At 34.8% G+C, this 15,285-nt stretch overlaps 1 non-coding gene across 1 annotated transcript; it reads left to right on the plus strand.

Moving 5' to 3' along the window:
* The first annotated feature begins 14,786 nt into the window (after positions 1-14,786).
* Positions 14,787-14,893, plus strand: LOC136234383 (small nucleolar RNA R71). Its single transcript, XR_010691268.1, has one exon. It is a non-coding gene; the product is annotated as a small nucleolar RNA R71 (small nucleolar RNA).
* Positions 14,894-15,285: the final 392 nt, after the last annotated feature.

Consider the following 15,285-nt stretch of genomic DNA (forward strand, 5'->3'; position numbering starts at 1 on the left):
CAAGGCCCAGCAGTGTCTGTCCTTATCCTCCTCCTGATTACTAATCTTCACACCTCTAATATTAAGGAGGGTCTCCAGGCTAAGAAAGGAGTCGAACTTAGACCAGATCCAGTCTCCCTCCGAGTCCACCACATCAGCAATTCTCCAGGAGAGGAGATCATTCGGCGGAGGGGCGATGCACACCTCAATCAACGGTTTGTCACCAATCCAGGTGTCATACCAGAAACTAATGGATCTCCCATTACCCACCTCCAAGCCAATCCCTGTACAGAACTCAGCAAAAACAGCACTAAGCCCTTTCCAGAGGAAGGAACAGCTGACAACCCTCTCCTTCGGGCCACCAAAGATTCTATCTTTCCTATACTTGCCGCACAGAAGACGAACCCAAAGGGAGGAGGGGGATTGCCACATTCTCCAAAGAAGCTTCATTAACAGGACTTTATTATTGTCCTTAGCTTGCCTTATACCAAGACCCCCCCTGCTCTTAGGCTGGCAGGCTTCCTTCCAAGGGACCAGGTGAATCTTCCTCCCATCCCCAGACTCTCCCCACAGAAAACGCCGATTAATTTTATCAAGGTCGTTGAGGACCGGCTCAGGGAGCTTACAGGCTTGCATGATGTGATTTGGAGCAGCGCAGTTGATAGACTGGATTAAAGTAAGGCGACCTGCAAGGGAAAGAGAATTAGCTTTCCAGCTAGCACACAAACCGTTAGATTTGTCCAAAATGTCTTGAATTTTTTCTATTAATAATTCATTATTATGCACATTTTTTTTTCTATTAATAATTCATTATTATGCACATTTCTTTTTTTTTCTATTAATAATTCATTATTATGCATATTTAATCAATATTAATAAGTGCATGTGTCAAATATTAAACAATGAAAGCTACAGTGCGATGGTATATTAATCAGCGCGACACATATTACATAAGGAAAGGAATTAAATAAATAAGAAATTGGAGCATGTTTTTGAATTTTTTTTTTTAATAATAATTCATTATTATGCATATTTAATCAATATTAATAAGTGCATGCGTCAAATATTAACAATGAAAGCTATAGTGCGATAGTATATTAATCAGCGTGGCACATATTAGACAAGAAAAGTAGTTAGCTCAGTGGTAAGTAAGATGGAGTGTAAATTAAGGGTCCAACGTTTTTTTCTATTAGTAATTCATTATTATATGAATTTTTTTTCTATTAATAATTCATATTATGCAAATTTATTTTTTTTCTATTAATAATTCATTATTTTGCATATTTAATCGATATTAATAAGTGTATGCATCAAATATTAAACAATAGAAGCTAAAAGGCACTAGTATATTAAACAGCGTGTGGCAATATATACAAGGAAGGCAAATGGCTTAGTGGTAAGCCATGTGAAGTGTAGTTGAAGGGTGTCAAGTTTGAATCCCCTAGGCAACAGCATTTTTTTAAATTCCTCCACTCAAAACTACGTAGTTTTGAGTGGTTCTCACCTAAGGTGAGTTCTCACCAAGGGGAGGGTTCTCACTTGATCCCTCCCCTATATATGGCAACAGCATTTTTTTAAATTCCTCCACTCAAAACTACGTAGTTTTGAGTGGTTCTCACCTAAGGTGAGTTCTCACCGAGGGGAGGGTTCTCACTTGATCCCTCCCCTATATATATATATATATATATATATATATATATGGTGTTTACTATGGTTACTTTCTTTAAAATCAAAGTAGGATTACTTTGTTTCAATAACGAATAGTATTGCGACACGTATCAAATTAATTTAAAATAAAATAAATTATAATAAAAATTGACCTGTTATTACAGAAAATTAAAGTTACACAAAGTATAATATAATTCTATCCACCAAACCACTTTACGGAAATTGATACTACTTTACGGAAAATCTATAAAACCTTTACAAATTTTCGTAACATTTCTATAATATCTTGCATTAAACCAAAGAGTCCGCAAAAGTACAAGATGAAAGAAAAAAAAAATTCAGCTGAAATATGAGGAGAGGGGAGATTAAGGGGTATTTATTTCAGCTTTTCAGAACATCTTTTAACGTTTCACTTTAAACTACAAGATAAATAGTGTTTGATTAGGTTTATACACATCAACTTTTAGAATTTTTTTTAATAAAAAGTTATTTGTATTTATTTGATTTGATAAAATTATCCTTTTTATTTTCACAAAACACGTTTCTGTTTTAATGTTATTCTTATTTCTATAATATTATGCCAAAAAATAAAGTTTTGATAAATTATTATTTAGTTATTTAAGATATTTTTATTAATGTATGTATTATAGGTCATAATTACACTTGCATTAATATTTTAATATTGAGAATAATTTAGTTAATATAAATATTGAAGGGATTAACGACAATTAATCCATTTGAGATATAGGGTTCGGACGTACCTTATTAAATAGCATAACCTATAGATCTCTCAGAGTAGCGGAAGCGGATCTAAGCACCACGATCTTTTCTTTTTTATTCTTTCAATCTTATGTTGTGATTAGGGTTAAGCCTATTTATAGGAAGCTAAAACCCTAATCCTCTATCTCTTAAGATGGGCTTGACCCGTTCCATTTCAGATGGGTCAGATTAATTAGATCCATACCCAATTAATCCTAACATCTCTCACTCGTACACAATGGAACCAATTCCAAAGAATCTCTTCTCAGTCTCTAACCTTACTTTCACAAATAGTTTGTGCGATCGATATACTATCGAGAACTCAAGTGCTATATACTCGTTAGAGATATATAACTGCTCAATGTGCATGTTTCAAGCTTGGGACTATATACTCGTTGGAGATATATAACTGCTCGATGTGTATGTTTCAAGCTTGGGACTATATACTCGTTGGAGATATGTAGCCTTTGGACTTTAACATGGATCATCTATGGTGTATGCATTATCCCAGATTCCTTTTCACATCCACTGTTATAACTTGGATCTCAACAGTTCATCTGATTTCACAAAAATGCTCAAAAGCATAAGTGTCCGGACGGTGAAAAACAGTATACCTCAAGATATGAACTCGAAGGATATCTTTCCTTTTGGTTATATTCCTTCCATCATAGTCTGACTCGCTTATCCAGTCAGGTTCCTTTTGGTTGGAATTAGCACATCAATCTGAGGGTAACCTTTCCAAGGTAGCTACATCAGACTATACTTCTAGAATAAATTGAAAGTCACAAGGATAATTTATCTCTAGAAATCATAATTTCGAGATGTAAGTCTCACACTAGGAAAAAATGAGATCGCCTCTTTTCCATCTTATGGTCGCTAAAGCACACAGTGTCATACACATGTGTCATGGTGTTCGATTCTACTTATAGAATAACATGTTCCTTAATTCTAACACCATACAGAAGTATAGGTTCAGATGTACCAAAACATCTAACTTTAGTTCACTACCTGTAGTGATCACTCCTGGCTATGAAGACAGAAGGCATTAAGTTGTCATGAACTTGCCTATCAGATTTCATCTAATCTATTACATATACCTAAGGTGTATGTGTTCATCTCGCACCATGATGAAATTTCTTTCATCCTTTCTGCAAGACGGCCTCTGCTATTGAACACACTCTCGTATGTTGTTGAGCGATTTCCGCAAGTGCACGGTATACGCTTGTAGTAATAAAATATATCGAACCCACAGGGAACGCTTTTTAACTAAAAACTTATTTAATTCAGTTTTATTCACGTCTTTAGGTTTAACAAAAGAAAATCGTTTAATTGATTGTATTGGTTCGGATAAATTAGGATTAGATAAGAATATTATATTGAATTTAGAGAACAATTCCGTCTTGAGATTTTGATTACAAGACAGATACTTCCGTAATTGGAATAAATAAAAGGTATAAAACTTATTTTCATAAAGCAAAGAAAACAACTATAACTTTGGTAAGATTATGGACATGTAATAATATAGGAATTTATGCAATTAAATGGCTTTGAACCGTAGAAATCTCTCTGGTTCGGAGCAGATTTCTACCTTAATCAAATTAGTATTTTATATCCGATAAGCCGCGCTAGCGATCATATCATCCGTAAAAACTAATTCTTTCAAGTGTTCAACAAAGTTTCTATATAAATATGATTGTATAAAACGTTTTAATAAAAACACCAATTTATCATTTTGAAAATCATTTTGTCAGAACAATATCAAAATAATCAACATGAAGAATGTATTGAATAAAATAAATATATCATTAATGAAATGTGAATCTTCACAAGTTAACAGAGAAGTAGAAACATAGATAGCATTGTAACGAAAACTTTGAGATCCGGGTTGTCAATCTTTCCCTCAAACTCCGTAGGCTTGTCAGACCTCTTTACGCTTCAGCCGTTAGTTCTTCTCGCTGAATCTTCGGAATAGGGACCGGTTAGTCCACTACCAGAATGAAAACTTGTCTCTAATCAACCTTTGAAACTAAACTAATACTGTGTTTATAACTAATCTAATAACAACTTGTGTACATCAAGTTTGTTTACAGAAATGAAATCTAACTTTCTGACTCTTTTCTGAATCAGAAACTCAACATAATAACTCTCTGATTTCTCTAACTTTTCTAACTTAGCCAACAACATTGATTTCTGAAATGGATCACTTATTTATAGTTGTTGAAGGGTTGTAAATGAAGGGTTATGTTTGCTGGTGAAGGGTCGCTTTTATCCAAACGAACAGACGCGTTTCTCGGATTAAAACATGTGAAAACTGTGCAAAATTCTTCGCTGTCTCATATGAGATTCTGAAAATCTCAGTCGCGACATGGGGTGAAGGGGCGAGTTGAAGATTCCGTTTTTTTCTGTGACCGACTTTCGTATGTCGCGACTAAGATTCTAAAAATCTCAGTCACGACAGGGACTTTTCTCCCCATCTTTCGACTGCTTCTTGTCCTCCTTGAGCGTTCTTCTGATTGATACGTATTCTTGGCACGTTTTTTAGGTTTTTCCTTCATTTTAGCTCCGTTTTAGCTCCTATTTGGACTTAACCAAATAATTAAGTACCTTGCATCAAAAAAGTAAATAAAGACGTAAAAGTATTCCAAATGAATATATTTAGCACGATTTCAATGTAAATTTAACGTATTTATATATGATATTTTAGGTATATTTTGGGCTTAACAAACTCCCACACTTAAGCTTTTGCTAGTCCCGAGCAAAATTTCACTGAATTTATTCTTTAATCAATCTCTTTATAGACATAACATATATCCATAAATTCCTTTTTGAATTAGTTAAACTGAAAGATAAACTTTCATGGTAAATTTATACGCAAGGTATCAAACTAGCTAGTGTAAAAGAGATATATTACTCGTCTTGTATCTCAATTTTTATATTGAAGTATTCGGGACGGTGTAAGCACGCATGTTTTTGAATCTTTCGTCTCAAGGCAATTAAAAGCACAAAATTTCCTTTCCCAAACCTAAACTATTACAAATGTAGATTTATTAAGGACTTAGGTTTAATATATTTGCTTAGTCACGCCCGTGATAAGGGTGGTCTCGTCCGTGACTTTATATGAAATAATTTGCTTTTGTGTTCGTTTAAGAGGTACCGACCATGCCATGGGTGGACGCAATCGTTACTTAAAACTTTAAACACGTTTAATTTTGCTTTAATTTTTTAACGTTCCTTTCATACCTCGACCGTGATATGGGTGGTTGCAATCGTGGCCAAAAGTAAACGGTACTTAATGTTCTTCCCTTTCATACCTCGATTGTGATAAGGTTGGTCTCAATCGTGGCCAAAAGTTAAGAATACGACTACTTGATTTAATTAACACGAGTTATAAAAATTAAAATTATAAATTGGGAAAAGAAAAATAGCACATTCATCCTATATTGACTTGAAATTCAACATGTATTATGGCTAAAGTTTCCTTAAAAACTTTAATTGATTTTTAATGTAAGACGAAAAATAATATCGAGCTAAAAAAGCTAAAGTTGTTAGTTCGATTTATGCCTATAAACCTAATTGAAAATTGAAAATAAGATTTATATTTATCATGAATTCATGATATAAGGTTGAGATTTGAAACTAAAGAAATTTTACTTATACACATTTACTCGAGACGTTTTGATAAAATCGTATCGGAGATTTGTAAAAATATTTGTAAAAATATTGCCCGTATAGAAATATTATTTCTACCAATAATGATAACCTTAAAATATGCTTAAAATTAATTTGAAAGTAGAATTTATTTGAAACATATGAAATATATACTTAACAAAAATTCACGTTTATGAAAAATTGCCATTATTTTTGAAAAATATTGCACATTATATAAAGATGTTGCATTTCTTTTGAAAATGCTGCATTATATACTTTACTTAAACTTGAATAACAATATGCATTTATACTTAAATAAATAGCATTCATTCTCATTCGTTGCATTCATTCGTACTTAAAATTAAAACGAATATGAAATATCTCCTCCCACACTTAATTTGGACCATGTCCTCATTGGTGCAAAAAGCGATAAAGCACGAAAAATAGTACGAAATAAACCATATGAATTAGAATTGAAAAATATAGTACGATAATATTCAAACAGAATAATAAAGAAAATTGTACCAAACATAATTAAAAATATTGTACCAAACCGAATAAAACATAATAACGAAAATGAGTGAAAGATAGAAAGGATAAAACCTATCAAGGTGAACGCGATGGAGAAGGCGTAGTCTCAACTCCTTGGCGTCGGAAGAAAGATAGCAACCGTCGACGAGTAGATTTGTGCTCACGTCTCAACGTAGTGATATTGGCATCCACCGTGTTTATCCTCGAACTCATTTCGGTATTGTTGGCAACGACTTCATCTAACCGCAAATTCATGTGACGGTTATGCTCGTTCATTTGTTGCAAAACACGTTGCCATCCAACTTGTTCTTCAACATTCGTTTCTACATGTGCTTGTTCGTTGGTATTAACATCAACATGCTCCTCCTCCGCTTCCTCTTCATCAAATTCCTCTTCATCTTCCTCATCATCATCTTGGGCACCTGAACCTTGAGAACTTGAAGCTTCACCACCCAAGGTAGCAAAAACACGTCTTGTGCGATCTTCATAAGAGATAAAGGCGGGCGATCCCATTTTCTTCAATAAATTGGCCCTTTGAAGTGCCGTGAGATCCAAGGAAGGTAAACCAACATGAGGCATATTTTGATAATCCACTAATTCACCCCGAGCACCCAAAACAATGCCGGTAATTAAATTACCCATAGGCACTTGCTTATTGTGGGACTTGGAGGCTCGAACTAAATTAGTAAATATCATCTCAATACTATCAATGGTCAAACCCTTAAAAATACTATCCAACACAAACAAATCACGGACTTGCACCTTTGAACTTTCAACCCGGCCAAATAAGGAAAATGATAAAAACTTGTGAAAAAAAAAAGATACAATCGTCCTTAAGTAGCTTACTAGATGTATTCTTTGGATTAAAAACATCCAAACCGGTTAAAGAGTGCCAAACCGTGTGTGCATTAAAAGTCTTGGGTTTGGAATAAAAATTCCGAGTAGGAAGTCCAAACCATCGGTTGATAGCCGCATACCCAACTTCAAAACGAATCCCATTGTTCCGAAAAGAGATAACTCCTTTCTTCTTGTCATAAGTTAGAGTAACCAAAAATTCAATAATATGCGATTTAATACTAGGAAAACGCATACTAGAAAACCTTTTCCAACCAAGAACGGATAGATATTCATCAATACATTCGGTAAAAGAAAATATGTTTACCGTGTCGGTGTCAAGAAAAAGCATGTCGACGAACTCAACTTGGCTATTAGAAAAACGGTGAAATTTGCGTCCTTCGGCTTCCATCGCAATATCGAACGGTGCTCCATATTGAACCCGTAATCTATTGACATCAGTGGCCTTAGTTTTGTTAGCAACGGTCTTTTGTCTAAGCATTTTTTGTTTGTGAAATTTGGTGAAAGAGATGAAGAAAATATGAAAGAATGAAAGGAAGAGCAAAAGATAATGATGATGAATTAGGGAAGAAGAAGATGAATAGGGTAAAGATTTATGGGGAAGGTGAGGGAATCTTTTTATTGGGAAGAGTAAAGGATGAGTGATTGGTGTAAATAGAGGTGATATAAATAGGTGTAAGTAATAGGTATTGATTAGGATAGGGAATAGGTATGTAAAATAGAGTAGGAATAGGAAGAGATGCAAAAATCAGCCCAAATCCCGTCCCTGGAAGTCGCGTGTCGCGACTGAGATTTTCAAAATCTCAGTCGCGACAGCAAGTATGCTAGGGCACGGATTTGTGCAAAAAAAATTTGCTGTTGCTGTCTCAACTGAGATTTCAGAATCTCAACTGAGATTCTGGAATTTCTGGGTAAAAATTGGACTTTTTTGCCAATTTTAACATGACTAATTCAATTCCCCTTATAATTAAGTGACATTAATTGTGAATATTAATCCCTGAAACTGAGATAAACAAAACTGAAACATTAAATGAAAGGAAAACCAAGGGTTGTTCCTTAAATGAAAGAAATTAAATAAAGAATTAATGCACTTTCATTGATCAGAATTAAAAGAAAAACAATACCTTAATACATATTTACATAAAAACATCTTATTCATAAAAACTCAAATTATAAACAAACACTCATATATACAATAAAACAACAGAAACACAAATTATATCCCTAAGAATTGGAAAAACGACGTGCATTGGCCCTGTTAATCTTCGTTTGAATGAAGACTTGCCTCTCTGGTGCAAAAAGGAATGTTGGACCAGAACGAAAAACTCGTTTGACAAGCCCCTCGTTTTCCAAGAACTCGTAATCAAGAATAGGGAATGGTTCCGTATCAGTCCAAGGGACAGAAATGGTTCCCTTGGCTCCTAAAATGATTCCACAAATGATATTGGCAAACCCAATCTTCTGATTCTTCGAACGGGAAGCGGCAACTAACCCCTCCATTAGAATCTTCGAGGAGTTCACTGAGTTGCCTTGGAAAACATCGCCTAACACATAAAGATCAGTATCTTTCACAACATTGGTTCTGACTCGACCAAAAAGACTATGACAGAGGAATTTGTGTAGATACAGCATGGAGTTAGAATTTATGGATTTGTTGAAGGCAAGACGTGGATTGAATCGCCAAAATCCTGTTAACATCCTCCATATATCTGTAGAAGTCATATCCCATCCAGGATGGTGTTGAGTTGTGTCTCGGGATGGAAAACCAAACCAATTATGAAGTTCTGGATATCCAAAAGAGAATACCTTCCCCTCACAACGAAACTGAGACGAACACGTCTCTTATTGACGAATCGAACGGTGGATAAAAACTCTAGAACCCAATTCCCTATTATAGGAAATTTCATAGAAGCAAATTTTGTCCATCCCAAATTAGTCAGATAGCGATCTATGTCATCGCGTATCCCGAGTTCCTCGTTCAGAAACTCGTCCAGATACATCATGCCAAAGAATTGAGCATATCTAAACTGCAGAAAGCGTTTCCCTTCATCATGATTATAGATTGGAAACCATGCGCCATAACGAGAAGAGATATCAATTTTCCCGCTTTGAGCAGAAGTGTGTTTTCGAACATTTTTCAAAGACTTAGTCATGTTTGTGAGAGAGAAGAAAATGGTGTCTGTAGGATTGAGAATTTGAGAAAGAAATTCAAAAAGATGAAATGAAAATGGAATAAGTCTGATCCTACAGGAATATATAAGACATATAAGTGAAAGGTTGTGTCTGTTAAAAAGAAAAGATGCCAAAGTGATCCCTCTTCGATTCAACTGGCAGAAATTTTGAAATTAGATGGTTGTAATCCCTTACAGTTATTTCAAAATGTAAAAGACAGAAAATCTCAACTGAGATTTTCAGAATCTCAACTGAGATTTCCAAATCCTGAAACATGGAAAATCTCAACTGAGATTTCTGCATATTTAATTTCTCAATAATTCTAACACTTAAATGAAATCATTTTCAAAACATGACTAGATTAAAATTTTAACGTTGACAAAACTTATTTGTACACAAAATAAAAATAAAAATTAAAGTAAATAAAAATAAAAATAAAAATAAAAATAAAATTAAAAAGAAAAAAAAAATAAAAATTATGAACATAAAATAACAAAAACTATAAATTAAAAATATGAAAACTAAATAAATTAATTTTCATAGAATTCGTCCACGGATTCAATTGCTTGAATTGGAGCTCCTTCGAAATAAATCTTGCAACGATTACCATTAACCTTAAATCGATCGCCATTGGACTTTTCTAGTTCCAAAGTTCCATAATCAAATGTTTTAACAACCAAAAATGGTCCAGTCCATCTAGATTTTAGCTTACCTGGAAATAACATTAATCTCGAATTAAAAAGTAAGACTTTATCCCTAACATTAAAGTTTTTAATTTTTATTCTGGCATCATGCCACTTTTTAACTTTTTCCTTATAAACTCTTGCATTTTCGTAGGACAAATAGCGTAATTCATCCAACTCGTTTAAGTCGAACAAACGCTTTTTTCCTGCGCGTTGCAAATCATAATTAAGGGTTTTTATAGCCCAATATGCTTTATGTTCTAACTCAACCGGCAAATGACAAGCTTTACCATAGACTAATCTATAAGGTGTCATTCCGATAGGTGTTTTAAATGCAGTACGGTATGCCCATAATGCATCGTTAAGTTTATGTGCCCAGTCTCTTCTAGAAGACGAAACTGTTTTCTCAAGTATCCATTTGAGCTCTCTATTTGATATTTCCGCTTGACCATTCGTTTGAGGATGGTACGGCGTAGAGATACGGTGGGTACTCCGTATTTTTTCATAAGTAACTCAAAACTTCTATTTATGAAATGAGTACCACCGTCGCTTACCATAACTCTAGGAACTCCAAATCGACAGAATATTGTATTTAAAAACTTAACAACTACCTTAGAATCATTTGTCGGGGTTGCAATTGCTTCAACCCACTTTGAAACATAATCTACGGCTACTAGTATATAATTTTTGCCAAAAGAAGTAGGAAAAGGACCCATGAAATTGATCCCCCATACGTCGAAGATTTTAACTTCCAATATGTTCGTGAGAGGCATCTCATCTCTCCTTCCTAAATTCCCGGTTCTTTGACATTTATCACATCGGATAATAAATGAACGGACGTCTTTAAACAAAGTAGGCCAAAAGAATCCGCATTCTAGTATTCTAGCTACTGTTTTGCTTACGCTATTATGACCTCCGTAAGCACTAGCATGACATTCCAACATTATAGAGTCATGTTCAAACTCACTAACACATCTCCTAAGTATTCCATCGCCGCATGTTTTGAACAAAAATGGATCTTCCCAAAAATATTTCTTAACCTCCGAAAAGAATTTCTTCTTTTGCTGAGAATTCAATCCATCTGGCACAACATGTGCAGCTAAGTAATTGGCTATATCCGCATACCATGGAGCTATGACACTTTGTACTTGCATGAGATGTTCATCGGGGAAATCATCTCGAATGCCTAATGTTTCACCGATGGGACCGTTTTCATCCTCAAGTCTTGATAGATGATCGGCGACAAGGTTTTCAATTCCCTTTTTATCTTTAATCTCTATGTCAAATTCTTGCAATAATAAGACCCATCTAATAAGACGCGGTTTTGCATCTTTCTTAGCAAATAAATATCGTAAAGCTGCATGATCTGTATAAATGATGACTTTAGATCCTAACAAGTAAGATCGAAACTTATCACATGCAAAAACTACTGCTAACATTTCTTTTTCTGTTGTGGTGTAATTTAACTGTGCACCGGACAATGTGTGACTCGCATAATATATAACATGAAGTTTCTTATCCTTCCTTTGACCTAATACACATCCTACAGCTAAGTCACTCGCATCGCACATAATTTCGAAAGGTAGATTCCAATCGGGTTTCGATATTATAGGTGTACTGACTAAAACCGTTTTCAATGTATTGAAAGCTTGTAAACAATCCTCATTAAAATCAAAAGTTGAATCTTTCGTAAGCAAATTAGTAAGTGGTTTGGAGATTACAGAAAAGTTCTTTATAAACCTTCTGTAAAAACCTGCATGACCTAAAAATGATCTTACTCCCTTAACAGTGGTTGGTGGGGGTAATTTTTCTATAACTGAAGTCTTTGCTCTGTCCACTTCTAAACCTTTTTCAGATATCTTATGACCTAAAACAATTCCTTCGTCTACCATGAAATGACATTTTTCCCAATTTAATACTAAATTCGTTTCCTCACATCTAGACAATATTTTATCTAAGTTCTGTAAACATGCATCGAAAGAATCTCCATAAACTGAAAAATCATCCATGAAAACTTCCATTATATCTTCAATGAAGTCATTAAATATTGCTGTCATACATCGTTGAAATGTTGCTGGTGCATTACATAGACCAAAAGGCATTCTCCTATATGCAAATGTTCCGTAAGGACACGTGAAGGTTGTTTTATCTTGGTCATCCGGGTAAATGTAAATTTGAAAGAATCCGGAATAACCGTCTAGGAAACAATAAAATGCATGACCAGCTATCCTTTCGATCATTTGATCAATGAAAGGTAAAGGAAAATGATCTTTCCTAGTTGCTTTGTTTAGGTTCCTATAGTCTATACAAACCCTCCAACCAGTGGTGGTTCGTGTAGATATCAGTTCACCTTCATCATTTCTTACAACAGTTATGCCTCCTTTTTTGGGTACACAATGGATTGGACTAACCCATTCACTATCCGAAATCGGATAAATGATTCCATTGTCGAGAAGCTTAGTAATCTCATTTTTTACTACCTCTTTCATGTTCGGATTTAAGCGTCTTTGCCTATCCGCTTTAGGTGGCTTATCCTCTTCTAAGTGAATTCTATGCATTACGATACTAGGATTAATTCCTTTTAAGTCTGAAATTTGCCATCCCATACTACCTATCCTATTTCTAACAACTTCTTTCAATTTTTCTTCTTGATCATTTCTTAATTTGTTAGAAATAATTATAGGTAGAGAATCACCTTCGCCTAAGAAAGCGTACCTCAAATGTTTGGGTAACTCTTTAAGTTCTAATTTAGGGGGTATTACAATTGAAGGCGGAACTGGTCCATCTTCTCGAATCAAAGGCTCTGGGTCCTTATTTTCTAATTCCTCACCTATTATAGGTTCAATTATTTCTTCACTCTGAATAACGTCATTGACACATTCCTCGACTAAATCAAGTTTCATACAAGCGAATTCCTCCATAGGGTATTTCATCGCTTTGTTCATATTAAACTCGATCTTATCTTCTCCTATCCTTAAAACTACCTTCCCTTCCGACACATCTACTAGAGCGCGTCCCGTGTTCATAAACGGTCTACCGAAAATTAAAGGGCAATTTACATCATATGCAAAGTCTAATATAACAAAATCGGTAGGAAAAATAAATTTATAGACTTTGACTAAAACATCTTCAATTATACCATATGGTCTCTTAGTGGTTTGATCCGCTAATTGCAAAACCATATTGGTACGTTTGATATCTTCTTCTAAACCTAACTTGTTAAAAATAGACAGCGGCATTAAGTTTATACTTGCTCCTAAATCACAAAGACAACTTGGGAATTCAATATCTCCCAACTTACACGGAATAGTAAAACACCCGGGATCTTTGAGTTTAGTGGGCAAATTACTTGACACGATTTAACTACAGTCTTCAGTTAACGAAATGGATGAAATTCCTTCCCAACTGATTTTCTTTGAAATTAAATCTTTTAAAAACTTACCATAGTTAGGAATTTGTGTGATTGCATCCATAAACGTTAAATTGATGTGCAAATTTTTAAGTTTATCCAAAAATGTTAGAAGTTGTTTGTCATAGTCCTTATTTCGAACTTTGTGCGGAAAAGGTGGTTTGGGTACAAAAGTTTTGGTACTTGTGTCAAATGGTGAACTATTTGTGTTTAAGATATCTTCTTTGGACTTTGGTAAATCAGTTCCTGGAAATGTTGCATCTTTAGGCATTTCCGGCCCTTGATAATTTTTCCTCGAACAAAGAGTTATAGCCTTCACATGCTCTTTCGGATTTTCTTCCGTATGGCTGGGAAGACTTCCCTCTTTTCGAGATGGAATTGATTTAGCAAGTTGACCAATTTGAACCTCCAAATTATGGATGCTAGATGAGTGGTTTTTAATAAGCTGATCGAATTTATTTTCGATCCGTTTAAAACCATCGCCGTGATTACTTATTTTTCCACTGATAGCATCTATAAACATGTCGATTTTAGAAGATAAAGTGCTAATCGTATCTCTTGACTGATTTTGATAATTAGTGGTACGATTTTGATTAGCACTTGCATTATTGTTATTGTTATCTTTCCAGTTAAAGTTAGGATGATTCCTCCATCCAGAATTATAAGTATTAGAATAAGGATTATTAGTTTGGTTTTGCCCTTGGACAAAATTTACCTGTTCGACCTCACTCATATTTTCGTAATCCACATCCGTTTGGATTGGATTACCATTAGAATCACACGGTGCCATAAACCTGTCAATTTTGTGCGATAAGGCAGAAAATTGGGCTTGTAACATTGCGACTGGATCAAGTTCAACTATACCTTTAACTGATGGTGTGGTTGAGGATGATGGTTTTGCCACCGGGATATGTCCACGTTCCGCGGGCCACATACTGCTGTTGATTGCCATTTCCTCCAAAAGTTCTCTCGCTTGGGCTGATGTTTTCTTCATAAATAGCCCTCCCGACATAGCATCTAATGAGCCCCTAGTTGTAGGATTTAGTCCATTGTAAAATGTTTGCATTAAAAGTTCAGCGGGTAATTGGTGGTGTGGGCATAAACGTTGAAGTTCTTTAAAACGTTCCCAAGTCTCATAAAGAGTCTCATTATCATTTTGAGAAAAAGATGTTAACTCTTTTATGACTCTTGCGGTTTTTGCTAAAGGAAAATATTTTGATAAAAATGCTTGGGCTAATTGTTCCCAAGTGGCAAAAGTTGCGGCTGGTATAGAAGTTAACCATTCTTTGGCTCCATCCTTCAAAGTGAAAGGAAAAAGTCAAAGTTTGATTGCTTCGGCAGTCACATCTGGGATTTTAAAAGTGTCACAAATTTCAAGAAAATTTGTTAAATGGGTGTTAGGATTTTCGTTAGGTAACCCGTAAAATGTTACATTATTTTGCAACATATTAAGCAAAGCTGGCTTAATTTCAAATTGGTTTACGGTGATTCTGGGTCTAACGATACTATTGGTCACACCGGCCACACCTGACCTAGCGTAATCCATAAGGGTTGGTGGGTCTGCCATTTTTTCTGGCTCGG

This window comes from Euphorbia lathyris, chromosome 6 (assembly GCF_963576675.1).
Source record: "Euphorbia lathyris chromosome 6, ddEupLath1.1, whole genome shotgun sequence".
NCBI lineage: Eukaryota > Viridiplantae > Streptophyta > Magnoliopsida > Malpighiales > Euphorbiaceae > Euphorbia > Euphorbia lathyris.